Source organism: Cimex lectularius, unplaced genomic scaffold (genome assembly GCF_000648675.2).
Source record: "Cimex lectularius strain Harlan isolate CLEC.00 unplaced genomic scaffold, Clec_2.1 scaffold69, whole genome shotgun sequence".
NCBI classification, from domain to species: Eukaryota; Metazoa; Arthropoda; class Insecta; order Hemiptera; family Cimicidae; genus Cimex; species Cimex lectularius.
Window position 1 is genome coordinate 919,914 of NW_019392630.1, and position 21,597 is coordinate 941,510.

The following is a 21,597-nucleotide window of genomic DNA, read 5'->3' on the forward strand; positions in this document are numbered from 1 at the left end:
ATGTGGATACCATCAGGCTTCGTGCTTTGTAATTTTTAATTTTATCAATGGATGTGCGGCTGTCTGTCATCACTATCGCGTTTTTGTTCACTTCCCCAACATCCTGCTGTGCGAGCCATTGAAGAGCCTTCAGGATAGCAATGAGTTCAGCTTGGTTGTTCGAACACCAGCTAGCGAGTCTAATTTGTATTGTTTCTTGCAGGGTGTTGTCTTTTCCATAGATGACTAGGGCTTCTCCAACCTCATTATTCATTTTGCTCCCATCGGTGAATATTACGATCTTGTCTTGCCATGATACTGACTCTGTGATTCCTTGAGTTCTATAAGCCGGATGGGGCCATTCATTTAAAGACAGTGTGGGTTCCACGATAAGTGCAGGAAAGGCTTTGTTGTTGAGTGACTTTTTTATGGTGAAGTAGATATCGGTTAGCTCCCTTAGTTTAAGCTCAATCGGGGCTACCCCTGCCATGATACAACCAACCCGCCCCGAGGAATATCGAGTACTCTGGGTTGAGTGTGTGACGTCTGGAGGGTAAAAGTAAGTTACAGTGAGAATGGAGTGGGGTTCAACCTCGCCCGAGGAATATCTAGTACTCTGGGGGAGTAAATGTGACCAGACATCTATGTTTGTGGTAATGTGTATATATGTATATATATTATATGTTTTGTTCCTATTCTGTATTTGAGAACCTGAGGTAGAAACGAGAGGCTAGCATTTTAGAATGTTGGGTGTTTCTTGGCCATTTTCTGTGAAAAAGTGTACTGCTGATTCAAATGGAACTCCATGGCATACTACTCTGTGGGTGGTGTCCTGATGATCAGTTGTAACCAGTGCTGTCTCAACTCAGTTATATCTGTCGTTTTCTATCTTGACATAGCCCTAAAGTAATATCGTATATTGTTATATATCGTTGGCAATGGTTTGTCCATAATACTCTAAATATATAAAACTTGTTTTTTTTTATGTTTTAATTTTTAATTTTTTTTTAAATTTTTTACTTATTTTTTTAAGTGAATCATGTCAGTTATTGTTTAAAAATACTTTTGAAACCGAGTGGTGATCTCGTTGACCTCAACTGAAGGCTCTACAAAGAACAGATAAAGTGGTTGTTTTCAAAAGACTTCACAAATCTTCATATAACGGAAGTTTAAAACCCAATAACTGCATGTAATGGCAAAAACCGGCCTCTGTAATTAAATTAGAATTGAACCTACAAGAAATAAAACGCTAAAAAAATTTAAAAAATTTCTAATTTTTATATTGTTGATTGAATCGAACAAGGTTTGTAATTGTAATGATGTGGCTTTTTTTTCAAAGGTAATCTCATTGAGATTGTAAATTAATACAAATATTTAGGAGTCATATTTACCCTGAGACTCTCTTGGACAAAGCACTTCTCTTGGAAAGTCAGGGGCAAAATTAGCTCCAAATAATACATGGCCAGCCTTCAAACTTCAAGATACTATCCCTATTAAAGTCAAGTTTAACATTTTTAATATTAAATATGCCGTGCAATTCCGTGTTATGGCTGTCAAATATGAGGATATCAGAGTTTCGAAACAATAGAAAAAGTACAACTTTTTTTTTATACGAAAGTTATTCATATTGCCATCTGGGACACTAAACGATGTATTTAGAAACAAAAATAGATTTAGTTTTGGTGTATGCACTTAAGCTTCACTACTCCTATATTCATATTGAACTGGCACACGGCCACTTACCGGGTCTTTTCACTCGCGGGTTTTTGTTTGTATTATTCAAACGCGTTTCGGCATTTTGCCGTCATCATTGAGGAACTCGCAGACCAAAACCCATCATCTACTACTCCTATGTTGTGAAAAGTTCTGTTGTCTCCCGATACTAGATACCCAAAAATTACAACTTTGGCGGTAAATAAGTCTTATATTTCATGGTTTGCACACTGTAAATATTTCGATCTAAAGGAGAGCAAAGACGGGAGCCCGACTGGGTATGTTTAGGGTTGTAATCCCCTCCATCCAGAAAAGTTAGTCCCAGAAATGAGAACTCCCTATGCTGGTCACTTGAAATGGAGTGCCTGGGTGGGCAATAGACCGCTGTAAAAGCAATTGTCATGTTGAAGCATTGTAGAGAAATGGTAGTACTTTGAAATGGTGGTGTTGTGTAAGGCGGTAGGTGGTAATGTAAAGTAATAGAAAACGTAAATAACAATCCATTATATTTAGTGATCTGATCGACCAATTAATCTTTTTATGTACGGTTTTGGTAGAAATGAAAAAGTTAGTGTCACGAGCGGGATTCGAACCACGACCTTCGGCTTGAAAAATGGCAAAAAGAGGTAAAATTCGAACAGTTGTAGGTTGAGATGAGTTGGTGTCAGAGTGGATCTAAGTCACGATAGCTCAGGTGGTTAGGGCAGGGGAGCATTGAACCGAAAGTCGTGGGTTCGAATCCCGCTCTTGACACTAACTTTTTCATTTCAACCAAAACCTTACATTAAAATTAATTGAAAGTAAATATCAATTTCTGACCACTTGCCCTAACAAAGATTTACTTTCCAGTTTATATTTCATATGGCCTGTTTAACACAAAGTTATTTTTGAATTAACGTATTATTGCAATAGCGTGCTTATCACTGTGTAATACACATATTTAACCTTTATTGATTTTCTGGAATTGCGAAGAATCCCTACTCGTTCTTCTAAACTTTTTTTTTGCTTTGGTGCAGAGGCACATCTGCCGTGTCTGCAGGATGTTCATTTAATACCACTAGTTTATATTCTTATAATTATTTATTTGAAGTTATTATTAAGGAAACTGTTTCATGGTTTACATTTTTGTATTGTTTTATTCATTTATTTTGTTGTAGGTCCTCATTGACACTCTTTAAATGTTATTCTTTTTATGATTTCTACTATTTTGTCCAATAGGGGGACATTGTAAATTGACTAAGTAGAGCGCTTAACTTTGGTGGCAATTGGATATGGTTATTTATCAAGAATTGATAAAAACCTTCCCTGTCTATGTTAGTCCAAGGGCACGCAAAAATAGTGTGGTCTGCATCTGCAGTTAATTCAGTGTTACATTCACATTTATCAAAGGCAAGTAGGTTATTTTGTGCAAGTAAGCAGGCAGCCTATTAAGATTTTTGATATTTATTCATCAAAACTTCAGAGGCGCCGAGACAAATCCGCCCCTTTAAACCTCGGACGAATTGTGTCCGAAAATCTCGCGAGCGAAGTGTATGTTTTTATGTTTCATTTTCGAACAAATCACGACATTTGGATGTGGGTGGAGATGGTATCACTTGTTCTACACGAAATGTAAGTTCATGTGTTGTGTTTTGCCGGAGGGGTTCCGGGACCTTGTGTTGTGGGAATCGGCTCCAGTTTTAACTTATGGGCATACATGTAAAAACCGACTGAGATTTATCAATTTGGCGTGCGTTTAAGTGTAATTTATCAAATTCTCCCATACCCTTTCCTTTCTGATAATTAAGTTCCGCTACACCTTCACGACTTCTTCCTTCTTTCTTTTGTTTTTTTCTATTACATTAATCCTAGAAGACGTTAACACCTTCATTTCCCTTTAAACTATGACCCCTAGATAGAGTAGTGAAAATATATAATATCAATAATTTTGCACTAAAATTCCAGCTATAAGTACTTGTTTTGTACTGCGCTCAATAAATAATAAAAATACAATGAAATGTAATTACGTCTTTCTTTTCTTTAATGATGTAAATACAAAGTATGATGACTAACCCATTAAATAATTTTTCCTTTCCTTCCTGGCTTCCGCATGGACTGTTTTACGAGGGTTTTTGGCCTTAATACTTTTAATTTATTTTTTAATTAACAGATAACATTGGGATGTACAAGTTTGGAGCACAGTGACCCCAGGACAAATTCCCTTTTTCATTCCTGAATTATTGGCAAAGCTTATTTTAGCAATGCTGGGTTGCGTCAGGGGAAAATTTGTAATTAAAATAACCGCTTCATCTTACATTCTAATTTATATTACAAATTAAATCAATTAATAAACAATGAATAAATAAATAAGTTAACATAAATATGTACAATTGCAATGTAACACTTAAATACATACATAAGCTTCTACATTAAATAAATAAATACAATTATTTATTGGCGTTAATTCCAATCTATTACAACTTGTGAGCTTAAACACTCGATCGTTATAACAATAAAATTTCTTTATTTATACCTTTAAAGAAAACTAATTTACAAACTCGGGGTCGGGGAAGGTAAATAAAAACAGTTAAGCCCAGTCCTTTGATTTTTCAGTGATCCTACGTTTTTCATTTTTTATTTATCATTTCTATTTCAATAGGTGTTTTTATTTTTTTTATTTATTATTAATTTACTGTATAACTGTGTGGTGTTTAGTGACCGTTAGCCAATGATTATTTGAAGATCGTGAGATGAGGTCTGGTGTGACGTAGGTTTTAGCAAAATATTTTCTTTATCGTACGTACCAACGTTTCGATCTTTATTTAGCTCATCTTCATGGCCTTGTGTTGTCTGCATTTCAACAAAAAAGTTCTCTGATTGAAAGCAGATGCAAGTTTCTTCTTTTGCCAACAATGAGAAGAAGATGATCTCAATAAAAATCGAAACGTTGGCACACTAAAGAAAATATTTTTCTAAAACCTCCGTCACACCAGATCGCATCTCACGATCTCCAAATAATTACTGTATAAATTTACAAAATCTTGTGTATTCTATGTCCTGAACTTAGGTCAACTTCGACTGGTTTATCAGTTATCTAAATATATGTTCTACTTTTTTATATAAATATCATTTTGATTGATTTATACGAGCTAAATTCTGTACATGTATACATGCATAAATAGGTTTTGGCAGTCCGAGACTTAGGTCTTCCATCTTCCCACCGTCGAAGTTCCAACCTCCAGGGGGAATCAGGGTAAGGTCAATTTAGCCCCAACGATTTTTTTTTTTTAAATCGAAACTAAAAGAACTCATTTTTAAATACTTTCTTTCCCATCATGCCATTCACTTGAATAGTGTGGTGTACTCGATATTCCTTTATCGCTCTCTAGTTTTTATGATTGATGGTCGTTGGTATACTCAATATTCCGCCATCGGCCCTCTGACACTAAACATTCACTCTAATAAATACATTCATACGATATATCTGCCAAGTACTGTAAACAGCCCTCTTTCCGCCGTAGTTTCGGACGCCCTGCCCCCTCTGCCTTGCTCAAGAACAATTCTCATGTTATCTAGCCTTCCTACTCGTTTTCTATGAGGAAACAAAGAATGTGCCTTCAATTAAGTGGATCCTTTTTGTGGTAGCTTGGGTTGCGGGTTTTGGTTATGGGTCAAAAGTATGTTCCCATGTATTAACCTTAGTTTTTAAATCTAAATACACTCATACTCACTCACTCTTACATACTTTATTTACAATTCAGTTAAGTAAGGTGGTGGATTATTCGATATTCCCTTATCATCCTTTGCACATATATAACTAAATTAGGGTCGAGTTGGTACTCAATATTCCTCCATCATCCCTCTCACATTGCACATTCACTGTAATAAATATATTCAAACGAGATATCTACTAAGTACTATGTACATTATCAGCACTGCTTCCTTCGTAATTCGGACTCGCTGCTTTGCTCTAATCTAAACCCTCTCACACTCTCTAAATAGATCCATACATTCTTTGTTGTTTTCATATCATTCCCTCAATTAGGGTAGTGTGCTCGATATACTACATCAACCTTTAAACATATAACTGTTATAATTGAAGTTCGATGGGCCTCAATATTCCTTCATCGGCCCTCTCCCACTACCCTCTCACTCTAATAAATACATTCCCTCTCAACATACTCAAAAAAGAACCAAAAATTGAGTAAATAAATACTGTATATTGAAAATAAAACAGATCTGTTCCCTCCAAAAGTCGGATAAGAGGACCCGAAGATTCAGTACGTATTCAAGCACAAATCGGGTGGCATTCCTACTCGCTCCGTATAGGGAGCCAAAAATTGTCAGCCTTCACTTCAAAAATTTCCGTCATTAATGTCAAACCGGAGGAACGAGTTGGATGTCGCGGGCAAACAATAATGTAACAATATTAAAGTTTATTGTACATTACAGTATATTTAATGAAAAGAATAAGATAAACGATACGGCATGGAAATTCCGTCTGTCGGGAGGTGGCCTTCGCAAATGCTTTCAAGAATACATGTTGAACTGATCGGCACTTGGTCCGTCTGTTCTCGCTGTTTAAGTTTCACTCCAGCGAGTTTCGTCTTCGAGCCAACTTGTTTAATGCAGTAAAATATATCTTGGATTAAATAGTATTGTTTTTCTTCATTTCAGTGTCAAAACGATGTACAATTTGACTTTCTCACGAATAAAATGAGAATTCTTTAACTTAAAGTTATTTTATTTATAATGCTGAGATACAGGGAGGAGTAGCAGATTTTTCGGCTTGAAAGTAGAAGCCATTCGTATAACGGACTCCCTTGGGCCTCGGTTATCTCGGTTCCTTCGAACATAAGATATTCTAGCACATAGGCCTAGCCATTATAGCACTAAAAGATAAGAGTTAAAGTAATTAACGCCATAATTCCTAGGATAACGACATTTCAAACACGGTAAATCATAGGTTGTTGTTTTTTAATAACAGTCTCATAGGCTTTAATCAAAATCAGGAATCTTTTTCAACAGTTTTTTAAGATTTATAATCTGAAAGCGTCGCCTTATAGAGAATTAATCCAATATTGAACCTGGTAGTTAAATAGTGTTTGTTTAATTGCGATAACTGTTATCAAGGGCATTTATCCTGCCATGTGCTCATTGGGAAGAACATATTCTTAAATTAAAGTACATCCCGTGCCCAGTTGGAAACTTCTATCCATTTACGTGGTGGATTTATTAATGACAACCAGTTTTTACGCTCTGTTGAACAATTCTTTAATTGACCGGAGCTCCCGGTCGTTCTATCCGCCGAGTAGATGGGGAAGCCGTCAATACAGTTAAACTCCTGATGATTTACCTTTTGGCGCATGAATGAAGTCCATCGGACGGAAGGCCTGACTACCATTGACTTGTCTTACATTAGACCCGTCGGACGCGTTAAGATCTAAATTTCACATGGAAATCCGGTTTACAGATACTGTTACAGTCGGGGGAGGTTTGAACAGTTTCGACAGATATAATTAACTGACCTTCAATCTAGTTGTTCCTATATAAAAAGGGTTAGCGTAACGGAATAACATACGATCGAAATTAAAAGTCTAACCCGTTGAAGCTGTTGTGGAAAGTACATTGAATATCATACAAGGTGAATAAACAGATGTTGCACTGATCGAAACTGATCACTCTACTGTGCCCATTCTCACTGGTTATTTCTTTAATTGCCTCTTTAACTATAAATAATGATAGGAAATGTCAAAATAACTGGTTCATTAAAGCTTAGATCCCAAGAGGAAAGCTTACTTTTTCACAAGCAATTGATTATCACACCGAAGACCAAAACAGCGAGGATAGGAGGATCTAAAGAGTATAGTTCTTCACTAAAGGTAGCGTGAAGCCTAAATCCGTATACGTAAAACGTAAACCAGCGAGAATAGGCGAACTGTTTGGACCTGACACTACAGCGCTTAAACCTACTCTTAAGGACTGCCAAAACTTTTAATGCAATCAATTATTGAACGTAATAAGTAGGTTTTACTAGGTACTTTTTCCTGATACTGTAATATTTCGTCATGGAGTTGTTTCAGCATGGTCGGTACAAAGTATATTACATTTATGAGAATGACATATTTCGTAGTAGCTAGGGTCTTCCGAATCTTCGTCTTTATGCAAAGAACTTGATCATGAGATGTCAGATATCAGTTTTCAGGAGTAAAACTCTCGTAGTTATGGCTTGAGCAGTCTTCTTGGGCTGTTCATATAGGAGGTGTATTCATCTCAGAATGCGAAGTGGCTCTGTGAGAAAGTACGACTAAATAAATGGTTGTGAATTGCTTCGAAATGCTGGCATTCCAAGTTGTTCTGTAAAGTTTGAGGTGAACATCGGTCGAGAACTTGGGTGATCTAAAATTTTAAAATGATAAAGGTTATGTCGATAAATTTCTGATGAAGGCTCGTTAGTTGAACTTGTGTCGTTGTGGTACTTTTTTTCTTCTACAACTGATGGTTCCAGTCATTCAGTAGCTCAGAGATTTGTATTTACATGCCTCCTTTGCCAATATGGACCAGCAACCATCCTCGGAAGGGAAACCAACTAAGTGCTGGAACTCTCATTTTAGTTCAAGTCACATTTAGTTGGACGGGGTCAAGATAGGAAATCGAGGGGCCATCGTCGTTTTAGACAGTGTGAGTGATTATAAGGGTGGGACGTTGTGGAAAGAGTTTTGGGTAGTGGGTGCGAGTGGCTAGTTTAGAGTGGAAATTGTGGAAGTCGGATCAGATCCTTCACGAACGGGATTTTTAGATATTTATGGAGTGTTGAGGATATGGCGACGAATTTTGGATTGATAGGATTGGATTCGTTGGATTTGGCAGAGCCCACAGTTCGACTACGTAAGTACAAATCAGCCCGATGAGAGTTTTGTAAACGGTTAGTTCGTTATGCAAGCTTTGTGTTGATTTTGGTCCCAGTGTCTGAGTAGTATCTTTTGTTAAGTTCTTCTATCTTTAATCTTTTATATGTGTTCCGAATAAGTCTGCTATCTAAGTAAATTCCAAGTAGTGCTTGGTTGGATGGAGGTCTTTTCTTGTGGTATATGTGCACTGGTGGGCACGTCTTAGGTTTGAGAATAAACGTTACTTGTTTTATTTTTTGCTCGTTCAACCCGATCCGCCATCGAGTGCACCAGTCGGAGGTTCCGATGTTGTTGGATTGCTTCTGTGGCTAGGATAGTTGGAGGTGTTGATAAGATTAAGGTGTCATCCGCAAAGGTTGTGAGTTGTGTGTTTTGATGTGTGGTTATGTCCGCAGTGAAGATGGTGAAGATCATTGGGCCTAGGATGCTTCCTTGTGAAACGCCAGGTTTGAAAGGCCTGATCGAAAAATCGGTACTGATTCTCATTTTAAACCATCGATCCTAGAGGAACCGCTTCAGGATGAGATAGTAAGTGTTAGGGAGGATGTTTTAAAGTGTAAAGGAGGGGTCACACTCAGTCGAATGCTTCTGTAACGTCCAGAAATACGGCAATATTATTCGTTTTCTAGAGCCGAGGAAATAGTGTCGGCTACTCAGAGCACTGGGAACAGTAGAATGAAGGAATCATAATGCAAATTGATGGCTGGTAATTGTTTTTCAGAGTCGAATTAGTCTTTTAATAGGGAGACGTTTAGAGATTTTGGATGAAACAGGAAGAAGGCGTATTGGTCTATAAGAGTATGGGACACCGTGGGATTTGCGTAGGTTCCACTAGATTGGGAAATAGGTTGTGCGAAATATTGCATTGTACACTTTTGCTTTTTTGAGTAGATTTCGGAGGATTTTGGGCGTAATCATACAAAATCGCTAAATAAATAATTACTTTTTCAAACGGTGTACTTAATAGTGATGAATGTTAACAAGAAGCTACCTAATTTCTAAGGTTTAAATTACAAACATTTTCATAGCTTACACAATGCCTAACAATGCATAATTTTTTAGTAATCTTATATAGGAGAAACATATAAAATAGAAGCTCAATTTGACGTACGCGTAAGACGTAAGAATTGGTCCCTTTATCGTTTAGTGCTAGGTATAGAACTGATTCGGGAGGAAACCACAATTTTCTATTTTAGCTGAGGTTAAAACGGTAAGGGCCAATTTGGCGCTTTATCTCTGTTCCTTTTTGGTTATCATGATCGTAGGATAGATGATGTAATCGGCAATCACGGATTTACGGAAGGCTATTTTGTGAGGCATAAACTACCGATTCCCGTTTCCAAGGATAGGAACGCTAGACTCCGATGCACCCATCTCTCGATCGTCATAGCCCAACAAGGCGCTTATCCGTTTCATTACCCGAATTACGGGCTACTAGATCGTGTCTCTAGTAATCATAGATTTTTACATGAATCCGTGAGAAATCCCCCCCCCCCCGATAGTATGTTCGTCTTTGCATAATGGCACAAAGCCCGCCGAACAGCTGCTCAAAACGGTACTCCCTCGTTAATGCATTTTTTTTTCGATGGTCCCTTTAACACTTGAACTTTACTCATCTCCTCTCAATCTATTAGACCTTCATTACTCGAATTACTGATCTGTAGATCGTGTCTTGTAATAATAGATATTTTTATCCCGAGGCTATTCGCGAACTTCGTGTACGTCGTGTAAGACCCCTTCGATAATTGAACTTGCCGCGCTGTCAAACTTATATTTTTAAAGTCCGCAATTCGTTACCGAGCGTACGATTTAAAATCTACATCAAAAAGAAGTACAGAAAAATTCGTCATTTGTAAAACCGTTTATAGTGAAATAACAGTATAATAAAAGCGTGGGCAAATCTGAAGTCAATGGAATCAGCATTCCGGTGTTTCCTATATTATAAACTAAAGAGCCTCACCGTATTTATAAATTAATAAATACACAAATTAAAATGTAATTATTATAGTAATAATTACATTCTATCCACGTTACCTAAGTTCTATTTACGTATAAGGAAGTACAACCAAATGAAAAATAACGCACACTAATTATGTAAAAATGTTATTAATAAAAATAAAAATGCAGTAGAAATATGAGAATATGGAAGAGCTCATGCCCCGATTGGGAATAGGCCATATACGTATGACGATTTGGTGTCAAAAATCGCGAGATGTCCGTCCTGAAAATAAAGTTTTACTCGTTTTGTCTCACGTAATTGAAAGATGTCATTCATTACGTGGCTCTGTATAGAGAGCTAATAGGAACGCCACACGATATGAAAATTATAAGACTTTAGCACCTCTCTTACAGATTTTTGTGAGATGCGAACCCTTTTCTCTACATGATTGGGTGAGCTTTGTAGGACATATATTTATTAGGTTTCGTGGTCCGATTGACCAAATAAATTATTTTCAATTAATTAACCTTTAATTAAGGCTTTGGTTGAGATAAAACAGTCAGTGTCACGAGCGGGATTCGAACTCACGACTTTCGGCTCAAGACATCGGCGCTGCTCTAACCATTTGAGCTATCTTGACTTCGATCCCCTCGACTCATCTCAACCGTTCGAATTTTCCCACTTTTTGCCATTTTTCAAATTTCATTTTATTTAATATGGTCAATTATACATGGATTATATAATATTAATTATGCGCTAAACATACATGGATTAATATACATTTTTTTTAAAGGGACTAGCAATTTTGCAGCTCCCCTTCTCCCCTTTTGTGGAAAATAAGTGGTTCAAATGCTCTGTTTTCCCACCTCCTATCTACAATAGCTTAATAACGGACTTTCAAGAAAATAAATCTCATTAAGTTCGTCCATTTTGCTGGGAGGCAGAAACGTACTATCAGAAAACACGCACAGTGTAACCACATTGTTCTGACGAGGATTTCCGGACGTATTCGTCGGAACAAAATTTCGTCAGAATTCGCAACCATAGCAATCGTAGCCTTACTTGGCGAACTTTGTTGTGTAGAATAAAGTAAGAAACACGTTGCATCCAGCTTTTCTTAAGTGTGGATGTTTTTTTTATTCTGGCAATAAAATCCAATTATAAAAGTTGATTTGGTATGCATTTGCAATTCCGGATTATCTTCTAACAAGTATTCTTTCGTAAATTGGATACCCACCATCAAAATTTTTTAAAGAATCCAAAATATTACTTATTTCAATACTTCTCGTGTTCTTCTATTTTCTTCGTCAACAATTATTTGGGCTATTCGAAATTTGTGAATCATAGCTAATAGCTGGTGATGATCAGCATCACCAACTCACTTTTAAAGTTTTTATTGAAGAGACTGACCTGGAAGGACTTCATTCCGTATATCCTTTCCATACATACTTTAATCATTTTTTTTCTTGTTGTGAAATTTCAATGATTTTTAGATTTGAAAGAGATAACGCATCATTAATATGATAGCATTGATAGGATCAAAATTGCTCTAAAAATTGCGCAAGTTGGAGTCCATATTTGTCAGTATTCACAGAATCAAAGAAATCATACTTTAGACAAGAATTTTGGAAGTTCGTAAAAGTTTATCTTATATTACAATTAATCTAGGTTTTTAGTTGAGATAAAAAAGTCAATGGCACGAGCGGGATTCGAAGCGGACCACGAAATTGAAGTGAATTTAATGATTTGAAATGAAATATACTTCACTAAAGCTCTCCGTGGCCATTTCATTTGTCGTCGAGACTCCAATCCGATTACACGACATTTGAAAAATGGCAAAAAGGAGGGAAAATTCAAAAGGTGCGGTTGAGATGGGAAGTTGATGTCCGAGTGGATCGAGGTCACGATAGCTGTGGTAGAGCAGCGACGCATCTAGCCGAAGATCGTGGGTTCGAATCCCCCTCGTGCCATTGACTTTTTTATCTCAACTGAAAACCTTGATTAATTGTAATATATTAATTGGTCAAGCGGACCACAAAATTAGTGAAGTTAATCTTATAAGTGATTCCGTATTTTGTTTGCGTAAGATTACAATAAAGAAATTTTAAAAAATGAATCTCATCGAGTTTTCAATATTTTTCCATTCGTGTAATAAAATTTACAGTAGGCTTAACATTTACGATTCCAAGGACTTTATCGATAAAGTTGTAAACGGTTCAAGTAACCTAAAGCATCTCGAATACAATTGAGAATTATTGGCTAAGGCTTGAGTTTTTTAATCCAATTTGACCTGTACGATAACCTCCATTGATGTCTGTTCACGGGGATATTTAGTTGCAGTTTTGTCGTTTAATTTTGGACGGTCTGTACACAATTTTCGTGTCTAGCTCAGCAGTGAGTAAACGTGTAGGAGTTTCTTCTGCTTTTTTACATATTACAATAATTTTGTTTTAAGAGAAGACTTTTTTTGTAATTTGGTCGTCTCCGATCATTTTGAGTTTAGAGCAGAACGTGTGTCAGACCAAACATCAAGGATAGTCATATCTCGTATAAAATGATCAGAAACGAACAAACTCATCACCGCTCAGAACCCCAGATGAAGATATCTCATAATATTAATAATATTTAACTAATTTTTCTTCTGTAAGGGATAAATGTATTTTTAACCTTACATTTTAGGCTGGTTGTATTAGGAAATTATAAGAACAATTTGGGCTTTTACTACTTACATACTTTAGATTGAGGAAAGTAGTAATAATTTATACACTTGTGTGTGTGTGTTTTTTCTACATTGCCTAACGATATCACAGTAAACTTATTTATTATTGATTTTGACCTATTCTATTATCATTTTTTTTAAACCGTTATGACATTTCAGTAATAAAAATTGCCGAAATCTTCCCAAGGGGAAAGAAAAGTCGCATTCCTAGCATTAATAGGAATTACGTCTAACTGGAATAAACAGGAAGTCCAGAGGTAGATGGGGGTCTGTGGTCCAAAAGTTATTTCTTTTATTTCTGCGGTGACATACGGAATCGGTTGAAAGCGCAAGTCAATGAACTGGCGAGCTTTCATCGTAAATAAAACCCGCCCTATTTTCAAGCTGGGGTACACGACGTATAAAATGGACGACCGTTTTAAAATGTGTGTGGATTAAAAAAACAAAAAACACAAACAGGAATTCGCTGTCGTGGATTATGTAAATAAGCCAATTTTTTTTATAACATGTAAATCTCTTAATAAAGTATACATAATATCTACATAATAACAATAATTTATTACATAATTACAATTACAAATAGAACATCGCATCTAGTTATTTTGTCCTAAGAGGAGTTACTAAATATTTTTCGTATTACCTTTCATTTAAGTTATTTAAAGTTTTTCTCATTTTTTACAATCCATCCTCTAACTTTATTTTTATACCATTTACAAGAAGCCGCTATCGTTTCTTATCATTCTTCGGAGAGGATTCTTGGTTGATTAAAGGGGAAGAGGCAAAGGTGGAAATCTGTGGAACGTTTGGAATCATGATAGGATTAGTTTTTCTTTCCAAAAAATGTCAAGGTCTTTATGAAGTATTCTGCTTATTTGGAAAGGCGCATTGATTACTACGTGAATGACTTAGGACAGACCTCGGGCATAGATGGGGGCTTAGATAATTACATTGTGAACAACAGATATTCTGCATTTTATCCTTACGAATTTCTAAAAACATGTCAGCTATGAGAGGCATTCTATTACAAAAATAAGATGAAGCTTTTTGCGCAGATTTTGACTGGAGACGTATAAAGCAGTATTGGTAATGATGCGAAGGACCCATTAACTGAAAACTTTAGATTTGGTTTGGCTAGTTTAAAACCATAGTATCGGAACTCCATATTTTCACATTGGTCTGAATTTGGGTGCAAGAAAAATCCTGGTTTTTCCTCTAAAGAATTCCATTTCCATAGGATGTCAGATGTCAGAGGAATTTTTTTTAAAAGGGAATAGGATTTGGCGCAAAGTTTGACGTGTGATGATGTGACGGACTTTCATTAGAAATTTTTGGATTCAGATTGGTCGGTAATACTCTTGACTTTTAGCTTGTAAATCCAGACGCTATGATGGCAGCAAGGTAAATGCTATTCCATCCAAGAATTATTTTATTAGTTAGAGGATTTTTATACAGAATGTTTATCAAGGCCTTTAGTGGTGGTAATTTCGATTGATTGTTGACTTGGCAAAGGAGTTTTGACTAAGTTATTTTTATTTTATATTAGACTATATAGATGCCATTGGATTTGTCATTCTTCTAGTGTAACAGCTTGTCGCCAGTTATCTGACGGTTGCAGATATTCTACCACTGCTTCCTTGCGGGTTTTACGGATTGGAATAAAAGGTTTCGGATTAGGTAAGTTGCCTAGATGACAAGTCCTTAAGTCAAGGTCCTGTAATGGCACTGTACACTTCGGATATCCTGGCTTCTGTCCGAAGAGGATTACTGACGTAGAAATAATTGGTGATGATTTGGAAATACTATGGACTGAAAGGTTCGTTTGGGTATTACAAGTAAGTCCGAATTGGACTTGTTAATAGCAAATTTATTTTGAAATACTAATTTACTTTGTTATCCTATCGGTCTGCGTACAATATACGTCCTTGGACGTCGTTCTTCAAGTGCCAAGTTGTTCGGCAAGTCCTTTGACCGTTTTCTTTTACCTCTTCCTTAAGAAAACAATATTGGAAGTCTTACTTCAGGTCAGATTGCTAGTACCCTATACTGTCAGACTGTAACAGAATCCAAATGGGTCCGATGAGCATTGGGTTCAACAAATGTCCTGGCTCTCCCTTCAAGGAATTCCTTTATTAGAAGATGGCAGATATAGTATAAATTATTTGATAAAAGGTATATTAAGGTTGGATTGGAGACATAGAGAGAAGTAGCTCCGGTGATGATTCGAACGTATGTGGATTGAAATGTTGGATTAAGTATAGGTTAGATTGATTGGCGGTTACCCAGATTTCAAGTTACCACAGATATCCTGTTTTTTTTTATGCTGAGGGATTCCCTTACCAGAGGATTTTTTACGAGGGTTCTCAACAGCAGAGGTTGTAAATTTGTAAGTATGTCGGATTCAAATGCAGGGCCGCTGGATTCGAACCCGGGACACTTTACAGTGATGAGCGTCTTGTCAACGCCTAAACCGTTGCGGCCACCGACGCCCCGATGTCAGCTATTGTATAAAGTTATTGTACAGAAGGTTTTCATGACGTGCTTGATCGACACATATTGATGATAATGCAAAGTACTTGTGCAGAGTTAGATCGAAGACTGGAAAGAAGGAACACTCATTATAATGCGAAGGTCACAAGGACTTCAACTCCATGAGTCACGATGGGGTCCGACAGCGGCATTGGGTTCAACAAACGTCCTTTGCCCTAATTGGACGAATTCCTTTACAAAAGATATCAACTTCTTCATTCAGAGTTTAATTAGAGACCTAAGAGAGGGTCCTGATTCGAAGGGCTTTGGACTGAAATGTTCGGTTTGTTTAGAGAACTACCCTGACTTCGCGACCTTAAATCCAAATGGGTCTCCTTAATCTTATTGATGAGTTTATTATCATACGTCAATTTACTGTTTTCTGTTGTGATTGGGAACTGTGGTTCTTCTAGTGTCAAGGAGTGTCTCAAGTTTTCTGACGGTGTGATGTGGATTTTCTTCTTCGTTTTCCTTAGGAGGTTAAATAAAAGCCGAACTGGGTTTAAATCACATTGCTCGGTCATATCCCAGACATCAAGTACGTCTGTTCAAATAGGTAATAATAGGATTGAGAAAACAGGTGTCCTTATTTTTGGGTTTAGGAATTCCTTTACTAGAAGATGTCAGCTAGTCCATGAATTTATGGTGTTAATTATCTCTCGCGGATCCCTCAATGTAGAAATAGGTTTAAAACTGGAAGAAAAAATTTAAAAGAAAAAAAGAACTGGTGGTGAAATGATATTAACAGCCTCTGGAAAAAAACTAACAATTTGTTAAAAGTCGAAAATAAAATTAAAACCTTGCCAATAATACAAACTTGGAAAAAACATAAAAAATAAATTACAATTAATTAAGGTTTTTAGTTGAGATAAAAAAATCAATGGCACGAGCGGGATTCGAACCCACGATCTTCGGCTAGATACGCCGCTGCTCTACCACTTGAGCTATCGTGACCTCGATCCACTCGGACACCAACTTCCAATCTCAACCCCACCTTTTGAATTTTCCCTCCTTTTTGTCATTTTTTTTATCTCAACTAATAACCTTAATTAATTGTAATATATTAATTGGTCAAGCGGACCACGAATTAGTGAATAAAAAATAAAAATGACCCTTTAAAAATGAAATCGAGCTAGCTCAGTGTCTATTCTAATTTTTACAATAAAAATAATAATATAATCTGAGTCCAGTACTATACATACACGCAAAACAAACAACAAAAAACCTTTTTTACGGGGGCAAATATTGATGGATTTTCTGTTCTTCTTTTTGGTTCTTCTTATTCTTCTTTTTTTTCTTTTTTTTAATATTCAGCTTGCGTCCAAAATTGCACAAAGCTCGATCCAATCTGGCTCTCCTCCTCTTTTTCCTCTCACTTCCCTCTTTTCTTACGCTCCCTATCGGCTGGCACGTATTTTTAAATTTTATCGTCATTCTTTTAGAAAAGTATAGTATGGCCTATGCAGAGGCCTTGTTGGTGGTCCTGCGAAGGAGCCTGATTAATGTTTCGGTTTAGGTTTAATTGCTTGGAAGTGCCAAAGATTTCAAGGCCGCTTGAGATGTGTCTGATAATGTACATACTTGTAAATGGTAATTACAGTACAATATGCAGTGGAAATGTATAATAATGAAGAAATAAACAGGTAAATATTGCAATATTCTATCTTAAAATCAAAGAATCTTTTGTTTACATGAACGTGTTAACATTAAACACTTTTTTTTTCTAAATTTGAAGAATAAAGGAGACAAACTTAGCTCGGCTGACTCATTCTATCATCTGCTATTCTATTTGCTGACCGGGGTGGTTGCCTGTCCATGTTTTATAAATTTCACTTTGATTCACTTGTAAACATAGATTTGTACTTATTTCTTAAGTTGTTTTAAGATAAGTGGCGAATTTGTCTGTTTGCATCAAAACAGGTTAAATGTTTACGAACGTTCTGAGGATTTTTTGGTTCGGATTTTTTTGTACCAGGCATGTACCAGCGATAAAACGGGGACTGACTCACGGGCGAGAAATGAACTGTCTCTGAGTCACAAACCGGGTGAAATATTTTATGAAAAAAAACCGCAACATGAATTTATCTGAGTCTATCATAAATCAGCCTCGTGTTTAAAATTACTATTAAAACATTACGGCTGTTCTATATCGAAGTATTATGCGATATTCATCCGTAAATCTCCCGACGGCGACTCTATTTGACTTCCGTCGTTGATACTTCATCCGGCTTATCCTCCGACGATAATCCCTTGTATCCTCGTTTCGTGTTGGCTCGTAAATCCGGGCGGAGTCGTAAACCGGACTGGTCTATCCCGAGAACTATAATTGATATTCCCACGTGGCCTCCTGTTTAAGGCGGTGTAAATATTTCATAACTCGAATCTTAAAACACAAGCCGGCGATATAACAGTCGCCTAATAGTCTTTGAAAATTGAAAATCACAAGCGTTAAACATATATTATAATTTATTTATAGTGTTAAATTGGGATGTTTATACTTGTTTGATTTATTTATCTACCATTTGGAAGATATCGGAATGTTTGTGAGAATGCTTTCATCTTTAAACCGTTGCAATATACAAGTAGAATCGTTTGTAACAAATTCGCCTGACGTGATACGCTCGCCTTCCAACCCTCCTATTAACTATTTAACCTCTTAAAGGGTTCATCCGAACAACATTATTGGAAATGGATAATAAATCCGTTAAAGATTCAAAAAAAGTTAATGATTTGTTCCAGTCAATATCCCAGATTATAAAGTTACGCCATTATCATAAATATTTGATTATGCCCATCTCTCTTACAATCATGAAATTCACTAATAAACATGATTCTATCAGTAATACGAGGGGGAGCAATTTAGAAAAATGTATCGTTTTTTCCGTTCTCCGACCGGCTGTGTAATCTTTCCCTTCCGAGTCTTGAATTACACTTCTTAAAACCGTGAGCACTCACTGTTCAATTTACCAAGTTTATTATTCCATAATAGGACATAAGTGGACCAGGCTGTAAAAAATTAGCTACTTATGATTCAAAATATATTCTTAGGCATAACAAATCAGTTAAACTGAAAAAAATCACCAGATACGGTGAGAACCGAACTTTCTTTGCGGACGATAGGGCAATTCACTAGGTTAAAAGTGGAATCAGGTCTTCAGAACGGTGATTCCATGAAAGATAAAAGGACGTCGATTAAAATACAATAACCTTCACTGGCTGTCCGGATCAAATTCAAACAAAATAACTAAACTATAACCAGCTATTGAATTCGGTCTAAATTTAATAGTGAGCTAAAGAAAATAAAAACTGGTATAGCTCAATAGATCGTTTGGTTGTCTATCTAGTAGTTATGACAATAAACTGCAAGCTAACAAGGAAAATAAGCTCATTCAAACAAAGAATACAGTACTTCGATTAAATGCAGCAATCTTCATTGGCTTCCCGGAGCGAAATCCTAACTGCCCAAACAAAGCAAAAGAACTAATCTATAATCAGATATTAAAATCGGTCTGGTTTTAGTAGTGAGCTAAAGAAAGTAAAAGCTGGTGTTGGTCAATATATCGTTTTGGGTCCCATTGCCTATCTTTTACATGCAAACGATCTACCCCAAGAAGACGATGTCAAAACAGCAGCCTTTGCGGACAATCTAATTTGGTCTCTCTAGCAGTGATGACAGTAAAATTCAAGCTAACATGGAGCATAAGCTCACCCAAACAAAGAACACAGTATGTCGATTAAATACAGCAACCTTCACTGGCTTTCCGGAACGAATTCCTAACTGCCAAAACATAAGCAAAATTACTAATCTATAACTAGATATTAAAATCAGACTGGATTTACTAGTGAGATAAAGAAAGTAAAAATGATGTAGCTCAATGGATCGTTTTGGGTCCCATTGCCTACTTATTACATGCAAACGATTTACCCCAAGAAGATGACGTCAAAACAGCAGCCTTTGCGGGCAATATGACTTGGTCTGTCCATCTATGAATGACAATCCACAGTAAACCAACATGGAACATAAGCTCACCCAAACAAAGAACACAGTACGTCGATTAAATCAGCAATCTTCACTGGTTTTCCGGAACGAATTCCTAATTGCAAAACAAAACACAATAACTAATATATAATCAGACATTAAAATCCGTCTGGATTTAGTAGTGAGCTAAAGAAAGTAAAGAATGGCGTAGCTCAAGCCTCAAGGTATCGTCGTGTATCCCATTATCTACTTATAACTACACAAAATAATTAATCTATAAACAGATAGTATAGTAGTTACTATATTTTTTTTCATAGTTTCGTAAAAGGTTGTAAGAAGAATGGCAGATGGGCGAACAGAGAACGTAAACAGCTTGTACTTCAAGAACAAAGTGCTATTTACATTTTACATTGCTTGCATACAATGCTTTACATTCATATATTTAGGAAACTACGGTTTCTTTGATTAGTTATGGAAAATGACAGGAAATCCTGTCAGACACTACACAGGAAGCTATGGAAGAAGTACTTCCACACAAAGAGAACAGGACTTACATAAAAATATAGTGAATTTTACTGTTTTTCTGGAATAAACAAGTTTAGTAAAAAAAAATCTATAACCAGATATTAAAATCTGTCCGGATTTACTAAACTAAGCTACAGAAAGTAAAAGCTTGTTCAAGGAACCGTTCTGGGTTCTTTTTAGTATTGTAACAAGAAAAACTGTTTTATTAGTACTATATTTTTATTAATATAGGTAATGTACGAAGTAGGTCTCGTTTATTTTTAACAAAGTTTTACTGTTTAAAGTCGTTTATTAATATGAAAAGCGACGGGAAAAAAATTATCTCCCAATTAGTCTATGGCATTAACCGGTGAGATGATCCTTATATTTCCTTGTCGTTGAGATTTACGGTGGGCGCAGTAAAAACGACTAATTGAATAATGAAATGAATTGTTTCAAACGTTCTTATAATTAGTTCCCGCGGATATTAAATCCGGGAAGAAGTTCGTTTACCTCAAAATTTTTCACATAGATTTAACGATCTGCTTGATACTGGACAAAAGACCCAAGTTATAAATCCTGTTGGCTTTAAGAAGAAAACTGATTTACTCTACTTTATACTCATCAGAGTTTCCAGTTATCAGAAGAAACATTTGACGCGCATTCTGGTCATATGGGGATTCTCAGATTGCTGCTGTTTTACCTTTCTCGCTGGCTTAAGAATGGTTTAAGTCTTTAAAAATGACATCTAAGCGGCTTTTCATTTCGTCATTTAATAATTTAAATGATGAAAATTGATTGAAAAGAGCGTTTTTAAACGGGGGATGATTGCTTCCGTCGTCAGCATTCCAAGTCAGGAATGCCTGGAGATAGAACTGGACCGTCAGCACTAACGACCATCACTAAAAGAACTAGGGGAAAGACTAAATTCGAGGACCGGGACGGAAGTAACACCAGGACGTGCCATTTATTTCTTCCCCATCTTTTATCTGATTTGCAAATGTTAAAAAAGTGAAAAACTGCAAGGGAAAGTATTGGTAATTATTCTCTTGGAACAATTCACGCCTGTTAAGCGCCTCAAACAAGAAAAATATTAAAGAATCAGATTTATATTTGGATTGAGAGAACTATGGATAGAATGTAGATATTGTATTTTGGATATATTATATTTTGAACCAATTAAATGTGAATTTGTTTAATTAGAATAAACCCAGTTGCGTTATGTTCTAACACATTTTTTTTATTATTCATTTTCAAAACGTTTTGCACTTGTGCGTTATGCAACATCAAGATTTCCCATGGACTTTCATCCGTATCCTTACGAAGGATGGTTGAATTATTTCTTCTT

General features: G+C 36.2%; 1 protein-coding gene across 2 annotated transcripts in view; it reads left to right on the forward strand.

Moving 5' to 3' along the window:
- LOC106670358 (autophagy-related protein 16-1) overlaps nt 1–21,597 on the forward strand; it is a 285,817-nt gene that overhangs the window by 187,642 nt on the left and 76,578 nt on the right. The window lies entirely within an intron of this gene.